Source organism: Vulpes vulpes, chromosome 1 (genome assembly GCF_048418805.1).
Source record: "Vulpes vulpes isolate BD-2025 chromosome 1, VulVul3, whole genome shotgun sequence".
Lineage (NCBI taxonomy): Eukaryota > Metazoa > Chordata > Mammalia > Carnivora > Canidae > Vulpes > Vulpes vulpes.
This window is the reverse complement of record NC_132780.1, coordinates 55333193-55356317: the sequence shown is the minus strand read 5'-3', so window position 1 is coordinate 55356317 and position 23125 is coordinate 55333193. Positions and strand designations below refer to the sequence as shown.

Below are 23125 nucleotides of genomic sequence, written 5' to 3'. Positions count from 1 at the left end.
GATACTCTTGGTAAAATAGTTGGTTATTAGACCCATATTTAGCCTCTTTTCTATTCTACTTCTAGAAATAAGAGAATTCCCTCCCTCAGGTAAGTAAAAATGCAAAAAAATAAGTTCAACAACTCCAATATCACAACTGATGAGTTCTTTTTTAATGGCTTATGATAGAGCCTCCAAATATTCGAGAGTACATCTTCCCCTGTCCTCCTACCATCTCTCTGCCCTGTAGCACACAACTGCACACAAACACACAATTCACTCTGTTTAGTTCTAAGCCTAGGTATTTAATGATTTTTCCATTCATGCAGATTATAAATTGGTAGAATATGATGTTTCTTTCATTTAATTAGAGAATTACACTTGCAGAGCAAAATAAATGTTAACGAACATTATTTGTATTCCAGGGATTCATTTCCCATCCCTTCTAACTAACTTAAATGCCATGCTGTGTTTCTGGATTCGTTAACAACTCCAGGCACATTTCCCTCCACTTGCCTCTGTCAACCCAGCAAGCTGTTCCTTCTGACTTCAAAGTGTGATATTTTTTGCTTCATCATCAGTTTTGTAGTCTGAAGGGAGAGTTGGCTTACCTAAAAAGAAACCATACTTTCCAATGAAAACAATAGACTAGGGACGCTAATTACCACTTCCTTTTAAAATACGTATGCCTTTTCCTCCAAAAAGAAAAAGACAAGGGAGCTCTCTCGTAGAAGAATAAAAGCAAAGTGTAAAAGAGATCTCCAAACAGTCTTAATTATATTTTTTAAATTCATAATATTAAAATCACAACACAATGATGAGCTGAATTATTTATGTATTCAGACAATTATTCCGACCAGAAATTGAACAGTTTCAAAAATATTAAAATGTTTCTAAACAAAAGTTCCCGAGTTGTTCATCATTTCTACAAAGTTACCTGAATGTAGCTCAATGCTGAATGCAAGCGTATCACGTTGTATTCATCCTCTTTGCTCTGCTTTCTTCTAGCAGCTTCTAATCCCATTGGCAGTCCTGGTCTTACCTGCCTATGGCACATAATCAATCTTGCTTGCCTACCACATAGCCAACCCTGAAGAATCTTTTTTCCCTAAATAACAACACAAAGTTGAGCTCAGTCTAAAATGCAAATATTAGTGTTTCAAATACAACATCAGAAGACAACTCATTTCCAATTCATTCTCCTGACTTTCCTAAGTGGCTCTCTCGCTGAATTTTAGTCAACTCATGGCTCTGGAGGGAGATGGAAACATTAATTATATTTGGAAGAATCATTCAATTTCTTAAAGCTACGCTTCAAATGAAAGGTTTAATAAGGAAATAGACTGAAATAAAACTAATATTTTTAAGCATCCCATTAAGTTGGGTAAATAATTAGAGTTCGTGCTCCTTGGCTTTCTTCACTTTGTTCTAATCAGTGATTTAAATTTCTAAGTTAGTTGTATTTATTGTGAATAAATGAAAACATGCACCAGTATCTGAGGACTTATGTGCTTGGTAGTGTGTGAAATGTTTTCCTACAATATCTTCTTTGATTTCCCCTGGGCACTTATAAGGTATATATCATGTCCTCATTTTATAAGTGAAGAAAGAGTGGAATTAGAGGTGAAGCAATATGTTCAATGTCACTAAGCCCATACACTCAGGCTTTGGTCTCCACTGCCAATCATGCTTATTTCCCTGGCTTAAGAAGATTTTATTTCTGCTCCATTAGATAAAGGACCTTACAAACTACCTTTATATTCCATAGCAATTACTAACATCACATTGAAATTTGGAACTGAAAAAGTGTTTAATTATTTATGGTTCACCTAAACATAGTTTAATTACTATTCACCTAAGCATAGTTTAACACCAAAGATGCGATTCTTTTAAGTCGCACATTGGATTTTTCCCCATTCTTTTTATATCTGCGTAATTACAAAATGAATATATGCATAGCCCTTACTTCACTATTTCTCCCTCCTCCCTCCCCACGGTCACTATATTCAGAATGACATGCATGTATCATGTCACATATGTGTATCAGGATACAAGAAAGATCATAAACAAATGAGTAGTTTTGTGATCTTTTCTCTTTTTTTAAAAAAAGTATTTATTTATTTATTCATGACACACACACACACACACACACACACACAGAGGCAGAGACACAGGCAGAGACACAGGCAGAGGGAGAAGCAGGCTCCATGCAGGGAGCCCGACGCATGACTTGATCCCGGGTCTCCAGGATCACACCCTGGGCTGGAGGTGGTGCTAAACTGCTGAGCCACTGGGGCTGCCCAATTTTTTCAATTAATGGAAAAATACTGTGCATTTTGTTCTACAATTTTCTTTCTTCACTTCATAATACATCTTGGACACTTACTTTTCACTGCATCTACATCTCATTTTTTTAAAATGCATAATATGGATATTTTTAGATTATATAATCATTCTTCTATTAATAGACCTCTATATTGCTTCCATATGTTCATTATTTGAAACAATGCAACAATGATTACTCTTATGAATGCATACAAGGAGGGATTTTCTAAGACATATAATGAGAAGTGGAGTTGCTAGGTCAAAAAAGTGTTCATAGAGAGTATAAGAGAAGCTATTTCCTCATACAATCTGATTAACTTTTTATCTTTCTTTTTTTTTTAATTTTGCCCTTGATGAATTAAAATAACTTATTTTAAAATTTGAAAAAAATTATCTATAGTGGGATTAATGGCTGCTTTATGTACTTATTGGTCATTTTTATTTCTGTAAGTGTTCTATTCCTATAATTTGTCCATTTTTCAAAGACAGTTTTCATCTCTTCATGGAGGATTCTTAAGGAAGAGTCCTTATATTTGAGCTAATAAGTATTTTATTAAAAATTTAATTGGTTGAAGATTAGGTTCTTGGGGTCATTTTCTGGGAAAAAAAAAACACTTGGATGTGATGGTTCATTTCTGTATATCCAGAATCATTCAAATATCTTCCATTCCATAGATTATACTCTCCTTTTAATAAGTATTTGTGCCAATGGATTCTAATTCCTATGGCCTTTTTTTTTCTGGAAACAATAGCAATATCTTTGAATTCTAATGTGATTTTGATGTTTCTACTCCCAGAGAAGTCTAAAAATGTAAGCAGTTCTAGTGAATGATTTACAGGTCCAATCTTTTTGCTTGGGTGGTTCACTAAAAGAGGAGGAAAACTCAGTCTTCAAGGAATTCTATAAGAAGTACAATGTGTTTATTAGACTCCTCTTGGCCCTGCCAGCCATCATGTACTTAACAGACAAACAAAGTTATACTAAATCAAGTCGATACCACTGGATAAGTTCCAGAATTCAGTCTGTCTGCGTATAAAGATATGCTGATTCAAATGATACACCTAAAGCCTTGGAGTTACTTGTAGCATGATTTTGAGGATAGAAAAATAATTAAGAAGCTATAAGTAATTCTAAGATTCTGCTGATAAGAGAATAGAACTTTGACCTAAAATGCACTTCCTTGGGGGAAAGGCAAAAAAAAAAAAAAAAAAAAAAAATGTAGCTCGTTAAAATGGCCTCACATAATTAAGCTAATGTGGAAGCCTCAAGACTTAGAATGTTTCTGTCAAGGATCACTCTTTCTGATCATCACACATACTCTGGATATATTTCTGCACGACTAGTATGCCAAGTTGTACACTAGAAATTTCCAAAAGAAGAATTTACATTTTTAGAATGCTTTTGAGCCTCTTTATCCCATTTTCCACCATTAAAAAGAGAACAGTTAAAAATACTCAGAGATATCTTAAAAGATCTTTATGTATTATTTTAAAAAAAGCCAACCTGCTTTCCTATGACTGATTAGTAGCTACAAATTTAAACTTCCACTAAAGGATTTTAAGAGATTTTTTAGTGACAACGAGAAGATTATGGATAGTTCCATCACACACATGACATCTGGTGTCTTCTTCCTTGCCAAGATCTATAAATGGCTTAAACTGTCACTTAACTTCGTAAAAAGCAAACTTTTTTTTTTTGAAGCCAAACAACCTAAAGAATAATAATCAATACAGCAACAACTGTAAAAGCCTCTAATATTAGTGGTTATGCAATCACATGCCAGAGTAAAAGGCTTAAGATGAGCTCAAGTTCAAAATAAGAATACTACAGTAGCCAATTTATCGATTTTATTCTGTAAAATCTTTCATGTTTATACATGGTGGCTTGTGTACATGTCCTAGCTATCTACCGCTGCATAACAAGTCATCTCAAGAGGTAGTGGTTTAAAACAGTATTTTAGGATCTCTCCGTTCCGTGAATCAACTAGGCCTCGTTTCCTGTGCTGTTGTCTGGGTCTGCAGTGTCCACGACTGGCATGCCTCGCACTTTGGTGGAAAAAGCTAGACTCCGCTGGGATGCTATGATGATGGACATCCCAGGTGTCTCTCCAACAAGAGAGCATTAAGTTCCTGGTATGACTTCCCCAATGGTCTTCATGACAAACAGTCTCCTCTGTCTCCCAGGGCCTTTCCCTCATACACTCCTTAGATAAAATTCCTGCGAAGCTCACCAAAAACTCACTTTTTTTTCCCGCTTAAATTGACTGATTTAATCTTAGTCTGGAAACCCCAAAGCACTCCACCCTAGGGCCCTAATTGAGGCAGGTGCACCCGGTCCTCCCCCCTTTGCTGCACCTTGCCTTGATGTCTCCGTGTTGTCTCTCCAGATTTGCCCCGTATTTTCTCCAAGACTTCTCTATTTCCGTTCTCTTGTGGTCTTTTGTTGCACCGCAGCTCACCATCTGACACCCCAGTGTTTAACTTAACAAATGTTAATCTAAAAAAATTAGGACAGGGGCAATCTTTGGAGACTAACTACCACAGTTAGTCTTCTGGTCAAAGATGATACACATCCCTCCCATTTCCAACTGACACTTACTAGACTCCCTAAACTCTCAAGGTTTCATCCCATTTCAACCTCAGGATCACACGTGCACTCTGGGATACCATGATGTAAATCAGGTTCAGGTGCAGTTGAGGTTACTTGTGGGGGGCCACCTCTTGATCAGAAGACAGTGAAGTAAAGAAACAAGCTATGTGGCGCCCACATACCCGACCTACAATGGGGAGACAGGATCAGGAGAACTGCAATAGATGCTTCCACTCAAAAAGAGGAGGAAAAATAGGAGCAACATAGAGTCACTGGCCTGAAAAATTACTGAGATGTAGCAAAGCACAGTTGTCATTTCACTTTGCTCAGAAGGCAGGGGCATGTTGCTTAGGATCAGATGATGCTCTCTGGGTGGTTCTCCATGGCCGTTGGCCTGCCCTGGAGTCTGGACACTACCCTCTCACTCATCTTCCTTCCTTATGAACTAGGTCATGTTTGCAGATGAGGAGTGTTCTCAGCCTATTTCCTGCCAGGAGGAAGTTTGGGGTTCAAAAGTCTTTTTGTTTTATTTATTTATTTATTTATTTATTTATTTATTTATTTAGCCTTTTTGTTTTAAATGCTCTGTTCCTTTCTGTCCCAAGTTTTTTAATTCCTTAAAACCTGAGGGTTTGTTATATATAAATTATAATGAAATTATCACTAGACAACAGTGATAGTCACATATTTTCTGAGTGGGGTTTTTACTTTGGGTCATGGGAGGAGCCACAGGCTCACAACAGAGAGATTTTAAAAGCCTTACATGTGATTTCTACTGAGAGAAAAAATGAGACAGTCTTTTACGATTTCCTGAAGCCTCAAGAAACTTCCAGCCACCCTTTTGGTCTCATCGTGAACTACACAATGCTTTACTGGTAACACTGTGGCTTTGATTTTTTTCCCCTAAATTAAAAAAAAAAAAAAGTTCTATTACCCCCTCACCCCCACCTCAAATAATTTCTTGCTCCGTTACAGTCAATGTCTCCTACCCCTGGCAACAAATGATCTGCCCTCTGTTACTATAGATCCATTTTGCCTTTCTAGATTTTATAAAAATAGAATCATTTACCGTTTACCCTCTAATTGCTCTGGCTCAGCTTCGTGCCTTTGAGATTGATTCAGGCCTTTGCATTCTTTTCCATTGCTGAGTTATATTCCATTCGATGGCTCTACAACAGTATGTTTATCTATTCATGTGGGAAAGAATATTTGGTTGTTTCTTGTTTGGAGTTACAATAAATAAAGACTATATACATAGTCCTGTACATGTCTTTGTGTGGATGTATACTTTCATTCCTCCTTGCTAAGTTTCTTCCAGTGGAATGGCAAAGTCTTACAAAAGATTTATAAAGAATTTCTTTTACAAATCTGTCATATAGGGGCACCTGGGTGGTTCAGTTGGTTGAGCATCCAGCTCTTAGTTTTGGCTCAGGCCATGATCTCAGGGTTGTGAGCTCAAACCCCACATGGGGCTCCAAGCTCACGCATGGAAGGGGGGGGGGGTGTCTGTTTGAGATTCTCTTTCTCTCTTCTCCCTCCCCCAGGTGCCTCCCACCTCTTTCTCTCTCTTCTCTCTAAAATAAACATAAATCTTTAAAAAAATCTGTCATACAGTTTCTTTTTGAAAGTTGTGTCATTTAATTCCCATAAACAGTATAAGGGAGTTCAAGTTCCTCCACAAGCATACCAAAAGCTGATCCTGTTCATCTTTTAAACTTAAGCGATTTGCTAACTTGTGATTTAATTACTAGTAAAGATGATTTTAAACGTAGAGCAGGTTTTTTTTCAAATACTTATTGAGCATTTTGAATGACTTCCTTTGTGAAATGCTCAAACATTTTTTCTTTTCTTTTTTTTCAGTTGTGTTGTCTTCTCATGGTTGAGTTGTAAGTTTTTTTTTTAACATACAACAGATATAAATGTTTTGTTAGTTATATGTATATAATATTTTCTTTCAGACTGGGGCATTTCTTTTTTTTAAATTGTTTTTATTTTATTTTATTTTTTATTTTTATTTTTTAGATGGGGGTATTTCTTTTCAGCTTTGATATAGTATCCTCAAAAAGAAGTTTTTGAATCTGATGTCATTCAATTTTGCTTTTTAAAAATGATTCATTCTTGTTGTGTCTTACTTTTAAAAAATCTTTGCCTTCCCAAATTGTAAATATTTTATCTTTCCTTCTAAAAATTATATGAATTTAGCTTTTTGATTTGGGTCTATGATTCATCTTAAGCTATTTTTTGTGTGTATGGTGTGAATTTAAGATCAAGGTACATTCTTTTTTCCCAATTGATATCCAGTTGTTCTGTAAATACTAGTTGTTTCAAAACCTTTGATAAAAAGATTATCTATTTCCATTGAATTACATTGACACCTTTGTTGAAAATTGGTTGACTATTTGTACGTGCATTTATTTCTCTGCTCCTTCATGCTGCTTTGATCTTAGGTTTATTTTTATTCTAGTCCTACAATGTTTTGATTGCTGTGGATTTATTAGTAGTTTTGAAATGAAATAACATTTGTTCTATAACCTTTTGCTTTTTAAAAAGAAAGTTGCCTTGGCTATCTTAGGTCTTTTGCATTTGCATATAAATTTTAGTATTAGCTTGTGAATTTCTATTTTTATGAAATTAGCTGAATTTTTATTGGAATTGGGTTAAACGTATACATCAATATATGTTATATATTATAAATTATCTTTTCAGAATGATAAATCTTTGAAAGTTTTGTATCTAGTATGTCCTTTAGATCTGAACTGGTATGATCTTTACTATATGAAAGATTATTAAAATGCAAAAATTAAAATATCTCAGTTGAACATTAGAGATGAAGAAAAATTGCTGAACCAATATAGGCATTTTGTATTGCTTATTAAAAAATCAGAGGGTTTAGAATACTAATACACACAGCCCCAAACAAAAGAATATCTTTAATGAAAGGGATCACTAGGAGTATTGTGCTTAACATATGTATTTTTTAACATTATATTTTATATATACATTTTTTTTTTTTTTATTTAGGCTGCATGCCCAGCATAGAGCCTAATGCAGGGCTTGAACCCATGACCCTGAGACCAAGACCTGAGTTGAGATCAAGAATCAGATGATTAACTGACTGAGCCTCCCAGGAACCCCTATTATGCTTAATATATTCATAGAATACTGAGCAAATAACTAGTTACATTTCATAATTAATTACTACTGCTAAATATTCTGAACTAGCCATTTTGGTTTTACATTAAACTTATTCATGGAATTCCCATGTACTTTCTCTGATAGGCTGGAGTTTGCTGACATTTAAGGCACTGAAAGAGCACTTCTAATATCCATTCTCCCCTAGTAGGGGATGTCTTAAGGAAATATCTTTGTCATCAAAATTTAAAACATTTTATAAAAACATCAATAACTTGGAAAATTCTAGGTATTTCATAAAATATCATAAATTTTATATTCAATCCTAAGGCAATCCTCTCAAAAAGTCCTATTTTATAAACCATGTTTCAAAAAAAGCACGGAAGCACCTGGATGGCTCAGTCAGTTAAGTGTCTTCCTTTAGCTCAGATCATGATCTCAGGGTCCTGAGATGGAGCCCAAGTCAGGCTTTCCACCCAGTGGGGAGTCTGCTTCTCCTTCTCTGTACCCCTACTCCATTCTTCTGCTCTCTCTCTCTCTCTCAAATAAATCTCAAATAAATAAAATCCCTTTTTAAAGAAGTACACGCATAAAAAGGTTTATTTTTCTGAGATAACAAAAGGCAAGATTACCCTGTTTTAGTATGGTTTTCAGTCTGAACAGTTCTGGGAATATTCAATATAATAGAATGGAAAACCACTGCTGTGGTCTGATACTTTGTGGAATATAATCTAGAAGTCTACCTACCCAGATAAACCAACTAAAAAATAAAGTGTGACTTATCTTGTGAATATTAGACCAAAATTTAAAAAAAGTAATAATAAAAAGTAGGTTTGTTAACATCTTAACTGATGTATTTTAAATGAATCTCCTTGATTTTAATGGCAGGTGTTTATTGGGTGTTTGTTATGTGCCAGGTACTATTATCGGTGATTTTCCTAAAATAAACGTGCTTAATCCTCACCACAACTTTCTGAGGCAAGATATGATCCCTGTTTTACAAATGTGAAAATGGAGAAAAAAGGAGGTTAAATAATTTGCCCAAGGTCAACAATTAGGAATGATGGACTAAGGGCCTCCGAAACTCCACTCATCTATAGAAGCAATGGACATTGGCAAAAATCAATAGGATTAATTTTTTTCAGAAGTCTAGAATTAACTAAATATCTTCACCAACCCAAGAATATTTTATTCAAAAAATGACTTAATCTTGATGAGAACTGCAAGCTTTGTGCTGTCTTGACTTGCTTTCCTCCCATTCCTTCCCCCAGCTCTGTCGTAGCCTCAAAACTCAGCCAACTTGCAATCACCCACTGGCACACTGAGTTTGGAACTCCTTAGAGAACAGGACAGAAAATTCCTCAAGCAATTAAAGACATAACTACCATATGATCCAGCAATCCCAAATCTAGATATTTAGCCAAAAGAATTGAAATCAGGATCTGAAAGAGAAAGATGCATTCTTATATCCATTGCAGCACGATTCACGATAGCCAAGATGTGAAAACAAGCTAAATATCCATTAGCAGATGAATGAATAAAGAAAACGTGGTATATGCATTTAATGGAAAACTATTCAGCCTTAAAAGAGAAGAAAATCCTGCAATATGCGAAAAATATTGTTGAATCTTGAGCACATGATACTAAATGAAATAAGCTACCATAAAAAGACAAATACTGCATGATTCTACTTATGTGCAGTATCTAAAATAGTCAGATTCATAGAATCAAAGAGTGGAATCATGGTTGCCAGAGGCTAGAAGGAGGGGAAAATGGACTTATTAATCAATGGATATAAAGTTTCAGTTAAGGAAGATGAGTAAGCTCTAGGGATCTGCTATACAACATCGTACCTGTATTCAACAATACTGCATTATACACTTAATTTGTTAAGAGAGTAGATCCTTTGTTAAATGTTCCTACCACAATAAAAAAAATTTTTTAAAGCCTCATTCTCAGATTATTATCACTCTTACACCAATCTCTCAGCTCCCTGGAAAAGCTCCTTTCATAGCCTGACTCCAGCCAGTCTGGGAACAACCCTAACATGAGGCATTTATAGAAAACAATCAGCAGCAATTATTTAATATTGCATCTTCCTAAGGCTGTGATGCTAGTTGTAGCAATCAAAATGTAAGACATTGGGTTAACTCTCCATATTATAAATCCCCCCAACTTACTTGTTTTTTTTTTTTTAACTCTGACTCTCTCCAGCACTCTTGCATGTATACAGCCCTCCCCTCCGCCACACACACCCTATATTTTTCTTTAGCCAGAAAGGAAAAACCTTACATCTATCTATCTACTCATGCAGATAAAAAGCCCCAGAAATCACCAATCCATGGCATGTGCCAACATGACACTTGGCTATAGTTGCCATGTCCTTTGTATGACATCATCCTTCATAGCATGTTTCAATGAAATTCAGACTTATCACTGCTGCCAAGGAAATGCTTTTGCCTATCCATCTCAACAGCCCTGCCAGCATGTGTGTGTGAAGGACTCCATACTTATACATGTGCTACTTCTGGGATCTTTGTTAAATGTATCATAGAGAACCGATGACATACCGAATATCTTGACAACTAACACAAAATGAATTTCATTCCCCATTAGTATGAATATCAAAATGCGTGAGCCTCATAAAGGGAAGACATCAGTGTTCAGTCTGAAGTTTAAGGGTCTGAGACAATGCTTGTAAGATAAGAAGTCGGCCTGTCACACTCTCTGGTAGCTAGGTAGATGGAGGATAGATGATGATTGATAATTGATTGATTGATTGATTGATAGACAGATATCCTGACAGGAAACATGACATTTCTAGATCAGAGCACAGTTTATTATCACAGAGCATCTCAGCACTGGTGAGGCTATAAGAGGCATCACTACTAAAATTCTGAATAAATGGCGTTGATATAATTGGCTAATTATTTGGGGGGAAATGAGGATTTTGTACAAATAGGATTGTACCACGGACTCACAAAAGTATGACACTCAGAGGTTGACCAGCACACTGTCCCCTCTTCCCATCTGGAGAGGGAGAGGCTTTTATTCTGGGATAGAAGCAAATACTACAGGAGAGGGACGTCTCTGAATCTCTCTGAAGTAATAAACTATCTCTATCTTGCAGAACATGCTTCCTCTTCAGTCATCCTTTAACCAAATTTGCCAGTGGTCATTCCCCAGAACATTGAGACCATGAGGGAACATGAACGTATTCAGTCAGCCTTCTAACAGTCAGACCTAGGGATTGAAGCTCAACAGTCTAGTGACCTTCACTGATTTATTTTACAGCTTTCTAATCCTGAATAATGAAAAGATGGGTAGACTAATGTTAATGGGGAAAAAGAAAGCAAAATGTCTTCTTCACCATTATTGGCATCTTGATTAAAGAAATCAATGACATTCATAATTATTGTCTTGCTCTACACCACCCGAACTTTTAGAGTAATCACTTACTGACAGTCACATGGCACTAAAATATATTTTCAGATTGTAGTTCTCTGAAAGGAAGGATGTTTTGTTTTGTTTTTACATTTTTATCCCTAAATCTTTTCTTGAAAACATACGACTAAAACAATCGTGCTTCAGAGAGTCTCCCTTGATATCACTGAATAGGCAATAAATTTTTATATCTTACAAATTCTGTTCAGACCAGGTTACTTTACTTAATCCCCATTACTTTCTGTCCACTTGCCCAGAATACAGCAAAAGATTAGGGAAATAAAGCTGACTTCATTTACCTTGATATAGCAAAGATATTTCCAAATAAATTTCAAAATCAAAACAAAATGATCCTAGTATCTAGATCACACTTTAGAAACAAAACTTCAGTGTCCTGAGCATTACTAATGTTAATCATTTAGGACCCTCTCACAGCCATTGTGATTTTTTAAAAAAGGTTTTATTTATTTATTTGAGAGAGATTTATTTGAGCACAAGTTGAGGGGAAGAAAAGGGAGAGAAGAAGCGATGCTCTCCATTGAGCAGGGAGCCTGACTAGGGGCTTGACCCCAGGACCCTGATATCATGACCTGCATCCAACACAGACACCAAGGTGCCCCCATGATGATTCTTTTCTTTTCTTTTGTAAGATTTCATTATTTATTTATTTATTTATTTATTTATTTATTTAACAGAGAGAGAGAGCACACGCAGGGGAAGCAGCAAGCAGAGAAAGAGAGAGAGAGAAACAGGCTTCCTGCTTGGTGGGGAGTCCTACTCAGGGCTTAATCCTAGGACCCTGGGACCATGACCTGAACTGAAGGCAAGTGCTTAACCAACTGAGCCACTCAGGCACCCCTAGTGATTCTTTTGAAGCATAAATCATGTCATGCCACATCTCTGCTCTTCCTTTTGATGGCTCCTTATCTCGGTCATAGAAAAAAATCAGAGTCCTTTTAGTGGCCTATAATGACTTTCATGGTCTATCCATCTTGAGTAACAGCTGCTTTTTTGCTTCCTTTGTTTTGTCTTGTTATATCTACATATTCAAACTAATTGATGGAGGATTTGATAAATTCAGTTTGATTGGCATGTGGCCTAGAAATACGTCCTAGAGTAATGTAGCTTTGTATTGAAATTGGATAAATTCTGTATGTAATCTAAAGGGTTTTCCCTGGGAGATTTTTTAAGTGTCATGGAAATGTGCTCTCTTGTTCAGCCCCAGACAAAGACTTATTAAACTTCTTTTGAGGACAATCATACACTCATGCAAGACACGGTATCTGCAGAACAGACTATCCCAGGTCTCACAAAGGAGATAATCTGTGTACACCAATATCAATATTGGCAATGTAGCAGAAGAAAAAAAAAAGGAAATCCTAAGGAATTCTAAGGAAACTAGTCAAGATCGCTCTATTACTTGCCAAACTGAAAGATTCTCCTGAGTGAAATGAGGAGTATCTAGAGATTTAATTCTGCTCGATCTCAGAGGAAGACAAAGCAGAAGTAGGGTGACATTAATTTTACAAAATTTAAGCAAAAAGTGGGTACGGATGCCTGTGCACTATTGAGGTATATTGACTTAGCAGCATCTTTGCTTACCTGGTTAGCACAGAGAACTACAGATTGAGTGCAGACCCAGCCAGGAATATGGTTGCAATACCCGTCCCTCCAACAACATCTCAGCAACGCCACTTTTGTACAAAAAGAAAAACAGGCTTGTTTCTAGACATATGCTACTAATTTACCTAATCGCAATGCCTTTCAATGAAAGCAAATGACTTTATTTCAGATCATGAATGTTGCATACAAAATTGAGCTTCTAGGTGAGGTCACGTTAATCCCCTTTAGATAGGGCTTGTTTTTTTTGTTTTGTTTTGTTTTGTTTTTGTTTTTTTTTAAGATAGGTGTTTTATTTCTTTGGATTTTGTTTTTCCAACCATCCTATGATGAAAGTGCTATTGCTCTGTTTTGACAGTGACAGAAACAATAAGCATGGATATAAAGCAAGGAGCAACAGAGCAGAAGAGTTGCTAGAGACAATCCTACACCACCTTTCTGGGAGGTGACATGAGACCATGAAGAGCCCACCAGAAAGGCCCACCCTGACATTGACTACAGTCTAGGAACTTTGGGCAAGTCTCTTCAGCTATAGTGTAGAGACAAGGAGACCTCCACCACAAGGTTGTGTTCCAGGAGCTAAATGGGATGAAGTACACAAAGCCACCGTGTACTGTTATCACAGTTCCTAGGAAAGTACAACTTAAAAAAAATTGTTATATATCTATCAATAACCCAATGTTAGAAAATTCTGAGAATCATCATTTTGGATTGTGTTTCTGGCTTTCTCAAAATGCTTCCCATTTTGAACTATTCCCTGAAAAACCTATGTTGCCAATCAAATCTGAATTACTGCTGACCCCTGCAGACCACTCTCTTGAAGACTGATTACCTTTTAACTATGATTTGAGATTTAGTTTTCATAATAGGAAATAACAGTTTTGCAGAGTGGCCTGGCAGGGCTTTATAGAACAGCTTCAGTCAGGCTGACATGTGCTTTTATTAACCATATTTCCTGTAGCTGCACAGACAATGAGAAATCCACTTCTGTGAGCCGAACCAATTATAACTGAACAGGTACACTTTTTCCCCAGCCTGGTCATGATGTCAAATGTTTGATTAGAAAGATCTTGTGCTTTTAGCAAAATGGGGGTGAATATCTTTCCATTTGCAAGAACAACCTATTTCAGCCTTCCATTTGGTAGTTTCTTAGTATCTTAATTTTGGTCTCTCGATGTCAGATAGGGTTGCAAATGCAACGCCCTTGAGATGGGAGAGAAACAATATTGTTTACGCGTTTCAAAACAGACTGAACGAGCTTCAGGGAGGAAGAAGTTGCACCAGGGCACAGAACCAGACGTAGTGTGTGATATAAAAGAGAACAGAGACAAGGTACACATGAAGAATATATGCCCCAGGGGAGGCAACAGGAGGACAGACCTGGAAACCCTAGAAAGCTCTTCTCAAGGAGAAGATCAGATACAGGGAAATGTTAAGATGAAACAGATAAACAAGTGGATGGAAATATTGCCTTGTGCATACGTAATACAGTGATCCAACCACCACAGATCAGGTTTTAGAAGCACAGGACTGAAACAGGAAAGGATAATCCTGAAAAGACGCAGGAAAATCCTTGCACAGAAGGTTAAAAAGGAGAGAGAGAAAAAAATGGGAACCCAGTTCTCTCTAGCTGTAGGATCATGAAGACAGAGTAGGCCCCGTTAAATCAAGCATTACAAACAAGGGCCTATCTTCAGCTGCCAGAGAGAGAATCTTGCAGCAAACGTGAAGGGCAACCACCATCCCTTCAAAATACTGTAAGTTGGATACTTCCCATTTCTTAAAAATTCTTCAGTTATAGCAAAGCATTCTGTTGATATTTCAAGGATCTCCAAGGAATATTTGTCAGTTACTTTTAACTCTTTACTGACCAGACTACAGAGACAGAATCACAGATTGGTAGACTATTTATGCTAAAAAAAATTAACATCACTCATTATACTCTAACCTTGTTTTACAGTCAAGAATGAAGAATGCCAAGATTGCCTCATACCACGTGGCAAACTAACAACACAGCCAGGATGAGAATCACATTCTCCTGATTTCCAAACAGTATTTTTTCCCACCACAGCTCTCTAAAATTAAATTTTCAGTATTTTCAAAAGAGAATTGCACCTATATAAAGTCCAAGAGAAGAAAATTCTGTGAATAAGAGAATCAGATCGGAATAAGCTAAACTGAAAAGTTCAGCAGCAGAGAGTTATAAGATGAAGATTCTTTAATGGAAGTAGAAGGAGAAAAATGCACCCCAGATAGAAGTACCTTTTGCTTTGCCCCCTACAACTGACCATTTTTTTGTTACCCCCATTGTTATCCTGTTGGCCCAGGGCAGCATCATATATAGCAACGTCCCCCTACTGGTTTCTCTGTTTCCATCCTTGCTCCCTTTCTAGCAGCAGCACAGAAGTCAGAGTGAGTCCTGTAAAGTGTAACTGTCATTCCCCACCTGTTCCTCCAGGGGCTTCTTGTCTCATAAAAGGTTAAGCCAAACTTCTTACAATAACCTACAAAGACATACACAATTTGTCTCCCCCATTTCATCTCTGAAATCATCCCCTTTTGTCTCTTTCTTCACTATATCCCAGCCCTCGTGGCCTTCCAGCCAAATTTTGGGTACATTAGTCACACCCCTGCCTTGGGGTTTGTACCATCTCTTTCTTCTGCATGGAACACTTATCCCATCCTCTGTCTGCATAGCTCATCTTATCCATTCAAGTCTTTGAACAAGTGTTCTGTTCCCAGCAAAGCACACGATGACCACCCTATTTAAAATTGTTCTATTCATCTTACACTTTTTAAAAAGGATTTTATTTATTTATTCATGAGAGACACAGAGAGAGAGAGGCAGAGACACAGGCAGAGGGAGAAGCAGACTTCCTAGGGGGAGCCTGATGCAGGATTCAATCCCAGGACTCCGGGATCATGCCCTGAGCTGAAGGCAGATGCTCAACCACTGAGCCACCCAGGCATCCCTCTTCTTACACCCTTGATCCTACTTATCTTGCCCTATTCTTTTTTATATAGTACTTACCATGCTCTACATTGTATGTACTTCCATTAGAATCCTGAAAAGATGCAGTTCCTGGGAAAATCCTTGCACAGAAGGTAAAAAAAGGGTAGAGAAAAAAAAAGGGAACCGAGTTCTCACTAGCTGTAGGATCACGAAGACAGAGTTTCAAGCCACATACCAAGATGTTTTGTTATTGATGCATGTGCCGCATCTAAAACAGTATCTAATATATAATCATCAAGAAAAAGCCTCTGAGTGACAGACTTGTCTAAAAGTGAAAGTCATAATCTCTGGTTTTATTCAAATGGAAATACAGAAGTTCTACATTGGAGAGAGTACCACACAACCGAGTGTTCCTATCTCTGAAGGAAGGAGTCTAATATGAAGAAATGGCAACTTGAAGAAATGTCAGAAGTACATCAGAAATTATTATAAAGACAGTGCTCACTTCGGCAGCACATATACTAGAATTGGAACAATATAGAGATTAGAATGGCCCCTGCATAAGGATGACAAATTTGTGAAGCATTCCATATTTTTTAAAATTGTTATAAAGATATATAAGAATTTAATTACAAGATTTAACTAAATGGAATATCAAACCATTTGCCAAGATGGTAAAATAAAAATTCGTATTCTTCTAAATTAATATTTAAGTTTAATAGAATTCCAACCAAAATCCCCCCTAGATGTCTTTAGAAAAATTAATGAAATGGCTTAAAAGTTCATTTGAAAAAAAGGAGCTGAGAACCTAAATAATTAATGCCAAGAAGAAAAAAAGTATACCAATATTATAACATATTAGAAAATACTACTTGTGAGCTACTCGTTTAAGAAAAGCCAGATAAATTAAAAAAAATAGAATAAAAAATTGGGAAACTGCCTTCAGAACAGATAAGGAATACTTAAGTAAATATATGGAACTGGGAAAATGTTTTAAGCATCTACTTAATTTTTTTAATACAATATACAACATACAAAATAAATTCCTCATGGATTAAGCAGTTAAATATGAAAATAAATACAGATTTAGAAAAATTATAAGTGGGTCTGATCGGAAGGCAAATCAAGCTCTTCAAATTAAGATTACATAACTAAATTATAAGATGAGCATTTTTAATGCATTAATAATACTAATGTTGTTATTGCTGTTACTAAAAAGCAAACAACCAACAATATGAGATGGTCCTAGAAGGAAAGGCATTAATTCTGTGAGATGAAAGCCTGAGGAGGGTTACGGGTCAAGGATTAATTATTATTATTAGGGTTTAGAACTTCTGTTTTCATTTTTTTTAACTTTTTATTTTTAATTAAATATCCCAGGAGCCTGAGATCATGACCTGAGCTGAAGGCAGAGGCTTAACCAACCGAGCCACCCAGGCGCCCTGGAATTTTTGCTTTCTGTTCCTAGCTGTTATCACCAGATCTTCAGCAAATTCATTTTACACACAAGTGCATTGTTAGTAGCTCCCTGAAAAACCAAAGAGAGTAAATTGAATTCATGGTTTGGGGCACTAAAGACCAGAGCAATCTGATGCAAGTTGCAGCACCGGGACTGAGACAAAAATAAACATGAAGTAAAATTGAAAAGCAATAATAAAGGGGATGGCAGGAAACTTTTGGAGGTGATGGACAGTTTAACGCCATAGACTGTGTTGATGGTTTCATGGGTGTATACTAATTACTAAACTCACCAAGTTATGTACATTTATCATGTATAGCTTTTTGTAGATCAAAAATATAAAATAAAATAATAAAATCAAGAAAAAGAATGAAGAGCAAAAGAACAAAGAAGACCAAAGGGGAATATATAAATCTCCCACATAAATTTTTGAAAATAAAGGAGGACACTGGAATGTCAAAAATTATATGAAATTGAGCACTTGTTTAATTTTATTTGGACATTAAAAAAAAAACTTGATATCCCAAAGAATGACTGAAAATAACCACATTGCACATACCCCCATTTACCTATTCATATACAGAGACAATACACACATGGGTGGACAAACACACATAGTTATATAAACAATTTATTGAACAAGTTGGACTTGATAGAATATAAGAACGAACCAACTTCCTTCTTAAATCCCTTCAAGGTTCTGTAACCTGGTGGTTGTTGTTCTAACTCGGCATAGAATCTTAAGGCAATCCCATAGCTTTTAAGGAACAAGTAGTTCATAAAAATCCACGTTTGCATATTAGCCACTTAGATCCAGTCCAGTTTAGTATAATAACCAAAGCTCAGAGAGCTTCTCCAAGGCATACAGCTTAATCTCCCTTGAGGCTTCCAAATCTACAAATAGAGAAGAAAGTATGGCTGACTTCTTAATTATTATCTCTTTCCATTTCCTCCCTCTACTCACTAATTCCTTTATTACTTCTCCAGCACAGGGTCTAAGGAGAAAAGATAATCGGGAGAAAGGGTACACAGTCTTGGGTTGCTCCTAGATCTGTAACTTGGGCGTGGCAGATGTGACAAACTGACCCTACCCATTCCTGGGATACTTTAGCATATCACTTGGAAACCATCCCAGTTGGGAACCACACTGTAACATCTTTGCCCAAGGCTAGCCACGTACAGCCATCACCCTCAGGTCCTGGACTTCGGGAAATACGTCTTTTGTTTAAGATCCATTCCTCTCCCAAGGAAACACACACTTGCTCTGCCATTGATAGAAGTGTAGTTTACTCTCAATATCGCTTAACCCGGAAGGGGAAATCTCCAGTAGTAGCCTCTTACCTTTAGACTTTGTAGATATGGGTCAAATGTCAGTTCTCATTATGGGTCAAATGTCAGTTCTCATTATCCTCAAATTCCCACAGCTCAATGACAAGGCCCTCAAATGGTCCCTTGAAGACCCCATTACATAACTTGCGATTAGAAAGAAAAATTCAACTTTCTTTTTCCATATTGTCGGGGATAAAATCTTCACAGGGTATGATTAACTCTGAAAAAAAAAATATTTCCTTGACTTGCTAAACTTCTCAACCTTTCTCTTTCTTGACTTACGATGAGGAGACAAATGCCCTAGCACTTAGAGAACATTTGCTCCTGGCTTCCAAGATGTAAGACTGGCTAAGACTGTTGGCACCGAACGTAGGACCTTCGTCTTTCAAGCCCTGCATCAATAGTTTAGCAACTCACTTTAAACTCTGGAGGTTCATGGGCTCACCCTCAGGTCTGGGGTTTGGGGCCTCTGGAATAGTTTCAGGACAAGGAGTCAAATGTAATGATCTGTTACGCTACACACGTGATTACATAGGCGTGTATGCCCATATATCACTTTATCACAGACAAAAACACAGAAGATAAATGTATGTGTGCCTGAGGCTAATGAATAACGTAAATATAATGTTTATAGGAAAAATATTAAAGTGGTAAGATTACTGGTGATTATTTCTTCTTTTGTTTTTCTCTATTTCCTAAAATAACATGCCTTACTCATAAAACCATTTAAAAAGTGTATCTATAGACAAACACATAGTAATGTATCCTATTTTAAAAATGTAATCTTGATTCAAAAGTAAAATAAAAGATCACTGAAACAGGTTTTTATATTAACAAAGTTATTACATGCTAAAGAAAACATCCAAAAATTGGGAAGAACTACTTAACAAATGGTAAAGAGATATTTTGGAATTACTTTCATAATAAAAGTCAGATGGGAGCTCAATAGTGTATAATACATATTGTAAGATATACACACATGCATACATGTATAGTAAGTATATACAAGAAATCAAATTTTAAAAATATTAGAAGTAGAAGCTCCTGGGTGGCTTAGGCAGTTAAGCCTCTGATTCTTGATTTCAGCTCAGGTCCTGATCTCAGAGTTCAGAGATCAAGCCCCACGTTGGGCTCTAAGCTCACCTTGGAGTCTGCTTAAGATTCTCTTTCTCTCCTTGCCCCTCCCTCCCACACATGCACTCTAAATAAATAAATAAATAAATAAATAAATAAATAAATAAAATCTTTAAAAATATATTAGAACTAAATAGAATTTTACAGGATCAATTTAAAATCAATAAAAGTAAGTTTAAAGGCAATAAAAATAAGCACAAGTGAAAAGTTAATGGGTTTGGCTTCATGAGAATTTCAGACTTCCACCTAGAAGTATTAAGAAATTTGAAAATACCCCAAAATGTGACAGGTTTGCAGACTCTTTTTCATATATGGACTAAAAAGTTTACTTGGAGAAAAATAAAGTTTCTTCCGTCTTCCCTCCTCTCTTTCCTTCCTCCCACCCAGAAATACTTATTGAGTGAGTGCTCTGAACCAAGAACTTTAATAAAACACCAGGGAAAGGGGTGCCTTGGCGGCTCAGTCGGGTAGATGTCTGCCTTCGGCTCAGGTCACAATCCTGGGGTCCTGGGATCAAGCCCCCCATCAGGCTCCCTGCTCAGTCAGCGGGAGAGCTCACATGTACACACATGCTCTCTCTCTCTCTCTCTCTCTCTCAAATAAATAAATAAAATTTAAAAACCACCAAATAAACAAGTACGAATGTGTGTGTGTGTGTGTGTGTGTGTGTGTGTGTGTGTGTGTAGATACATCTCCATATCCCCAAGCCTAAAGAAGTGCAGTAGCTCATTAGTATGGCAGATTAGTATGACAGATTAGTATGACAAGTAAGAGAGCCAGTGTAACACTTTATGGTAAATGGAAACCCAAATTAGGAGCACTAAACACAAACCTGTGAACTAGAGGATGGAGGCAGAGAGCCAAGGAAATTTCCTTAGAATAGGTAATGACAGAGTGTAACTTAGATGAAGGATAAAGGATAAGTGTTGAATTCCTGCTCTAACAGTTACCGAGGCTCTCTTTCCACGGATAATTATTCCCTGAGCCTCAGTTTCCTGGTCTATGAGTTGGGAATGATGATAACATTTACACGGACACTGAAAGGATTAAATGAGAACTGTTTAGTTATTTAGAATTTAGTGAGTCCCCAATAAACGGTTGTTAACTATAAACAAAAATAACAAAATTCCATTTGGAAAGTTGGGAACTCAGGAGAGAATAAAGTCTTTGCAAACTGCAAATTCAGTACCGTGAAAATATAAATGTGAGGTCTGGTATGGAGAGAAGTAAGGCTTGAGAAACAAATAAGGGACAGATGATTTTTAAAAAAAATGTAAAGGAAAGCCACAAAGAATTTTTAGCAAGAGACTCACACAGTAAGATTTTTCTTTTATAATGTCAGTGATGTGAATAATTAATTTGAATATAGTAGGACCAGACATAAAAAGACTAGTTGGGAGATGATCTAAAAAATCCAGAAGAGAAATGATGAAGACCTGAAGTAGAAAGGTATACATTCAAAAATGGTAAAGAAGTAGAATCCATGGGATTTAATGACGGATATATGGGAAGAGGGGGGAAAAATTGGAAGAACTGGTCTTTGATGTCTGCTTTAGGCTACTCAGTACATGCTGGTGGTCTATGCAAAGATAAGAACCACAGAAGGAGCATGAATATGATTATCTTTTAAAGATGGTATAGCTGCCCCTTTATGGTTCACTATTGTTTGATTTCCCTCTACTTTGAGGAAAAAGGGAAGGCTACACTCATCCCAAGATTGACATAGACACTATAATTTTACATCATATATAAATACAGTGGATATAGCTAAGTTCACAGTTCTCTACCTTCTCTTATGCAATGAAAACTGGCCAAGTTCCAGAAGAAAGAGACTCCCTCCATATGGGTCCCTAATAGAGGATGCTATGTTTCAGAAAATTTTCCTTCGACAGTATATAGTTCAATGAAATTTTAATTCCACACCAAATAAGAATATTGATGATTTCCACAATTTTTTTTCATGAGGAGAAAAATAAGCACCAATCAGCTGTAACTTGAATTTTGATGCTAATCACAAATATTCTCCATGGCACTGAGTCTCTTAAAATATTGCTCCTTAGGGGTGTCTGGGTGATTCAGTCTGTTAAGCATCCAACTCTTGATTTCAGCTCAGATCGTGATCTCAGGGTTGTGATATCAAGCCCCATATTGGGCTGTCACTGGGGATGGAACCTGCTTGATTCTCTCTTTCCCCCTCTCTTATTGTCCTTTCCCCCCAAAAAAAAAAATAAATAAATAAATAAAATAAATTAATCCTCATTATTTCTACTGAAGGCCAATAATACAGACATTTGGCCTTGGAAAGTTACCCAGTGTTGATAAAGCCTTAATCACCTGTAGAACTGGGTTATAATCTTGAAAATTACATTTGGGTTTTCCTGAGGATTGAATGAGTCTACACATATAAAAAGCTTAAAATAGCACCTGATTCACTGTAAGCACCTAGTTAATTAAGCTCTCCAGCTGCTATTTTTATGCTTTTTTATGTATTTCTTTTATCCCTTATATTTCGGGTTTCCCCGTAGAAGTACCTCTTCTTTTCCCCCCTCATAAGTGATACACTCTCCAGCTTCATCTCATCTTGTCACAGGACGTCATTTACCATTTATATTTGCTGACACTTGAAACACCAAATTCAGCCTGGAATTCTTTCCTCAACTGTAGACCATCATTAACTTCATACTAGACATCTCAGCTCACACGTCTCACAGACATTTTAAACTGATGGTACTTTAAACTCTTATCTTCTGCAAAACCACCCTTCTGTCTGTTTCTTGAGCTCCTGATTTAATGAATTTCACCACCATCCATGATGATGGTTATGTCAGAAATCTGGATATTTTCCTTATTTTGTGACTTTCCTATTCCCTACACTTCCTCCACCATGTATCATACAAATACCACCTCCTAAAAACCTGAATATTTGTCTTCCGCTCACAGAGGCCGTCAGCGCTCTCACTGATATTAGTACATTAGCTTTCTAACTGTTCTCTCTGCTTCTATTCGAATTCATTATCTGCTCTATAATTAGATTTTCCAAAATGGACATTTTAATAGATTTATTAAGGTATAATTGATGTTTTCACCATTGTAAGTGTACACTTCAGTGAATTTAATAAATTTAAAGGGATGGGCAAGCATCCAGATTTAGAACTTTTTC

At 36.5% G+C, this 23125-nt stretch overlaps 1 protein-coding gene and 1 pseudogene across 1 annotated transcript in view; one reads left to right on the top strand and one right to left on the bottom strand.

Annotated features, from left to right (window-relative positions):
* Positions 1-23125, bottom strand: part of THEMIS (thymocyte selection associated) — a 174523-nt gene that overhangs the window by 51423 nt on the left and 99975 nt on the right. The gene's annotated exons all lie outside the window — the stretch shown is intronic.
* Positions 16541-16640, top strand: LOC112930952 (U6 spliceosomal RNA; annotated as a pseudogene).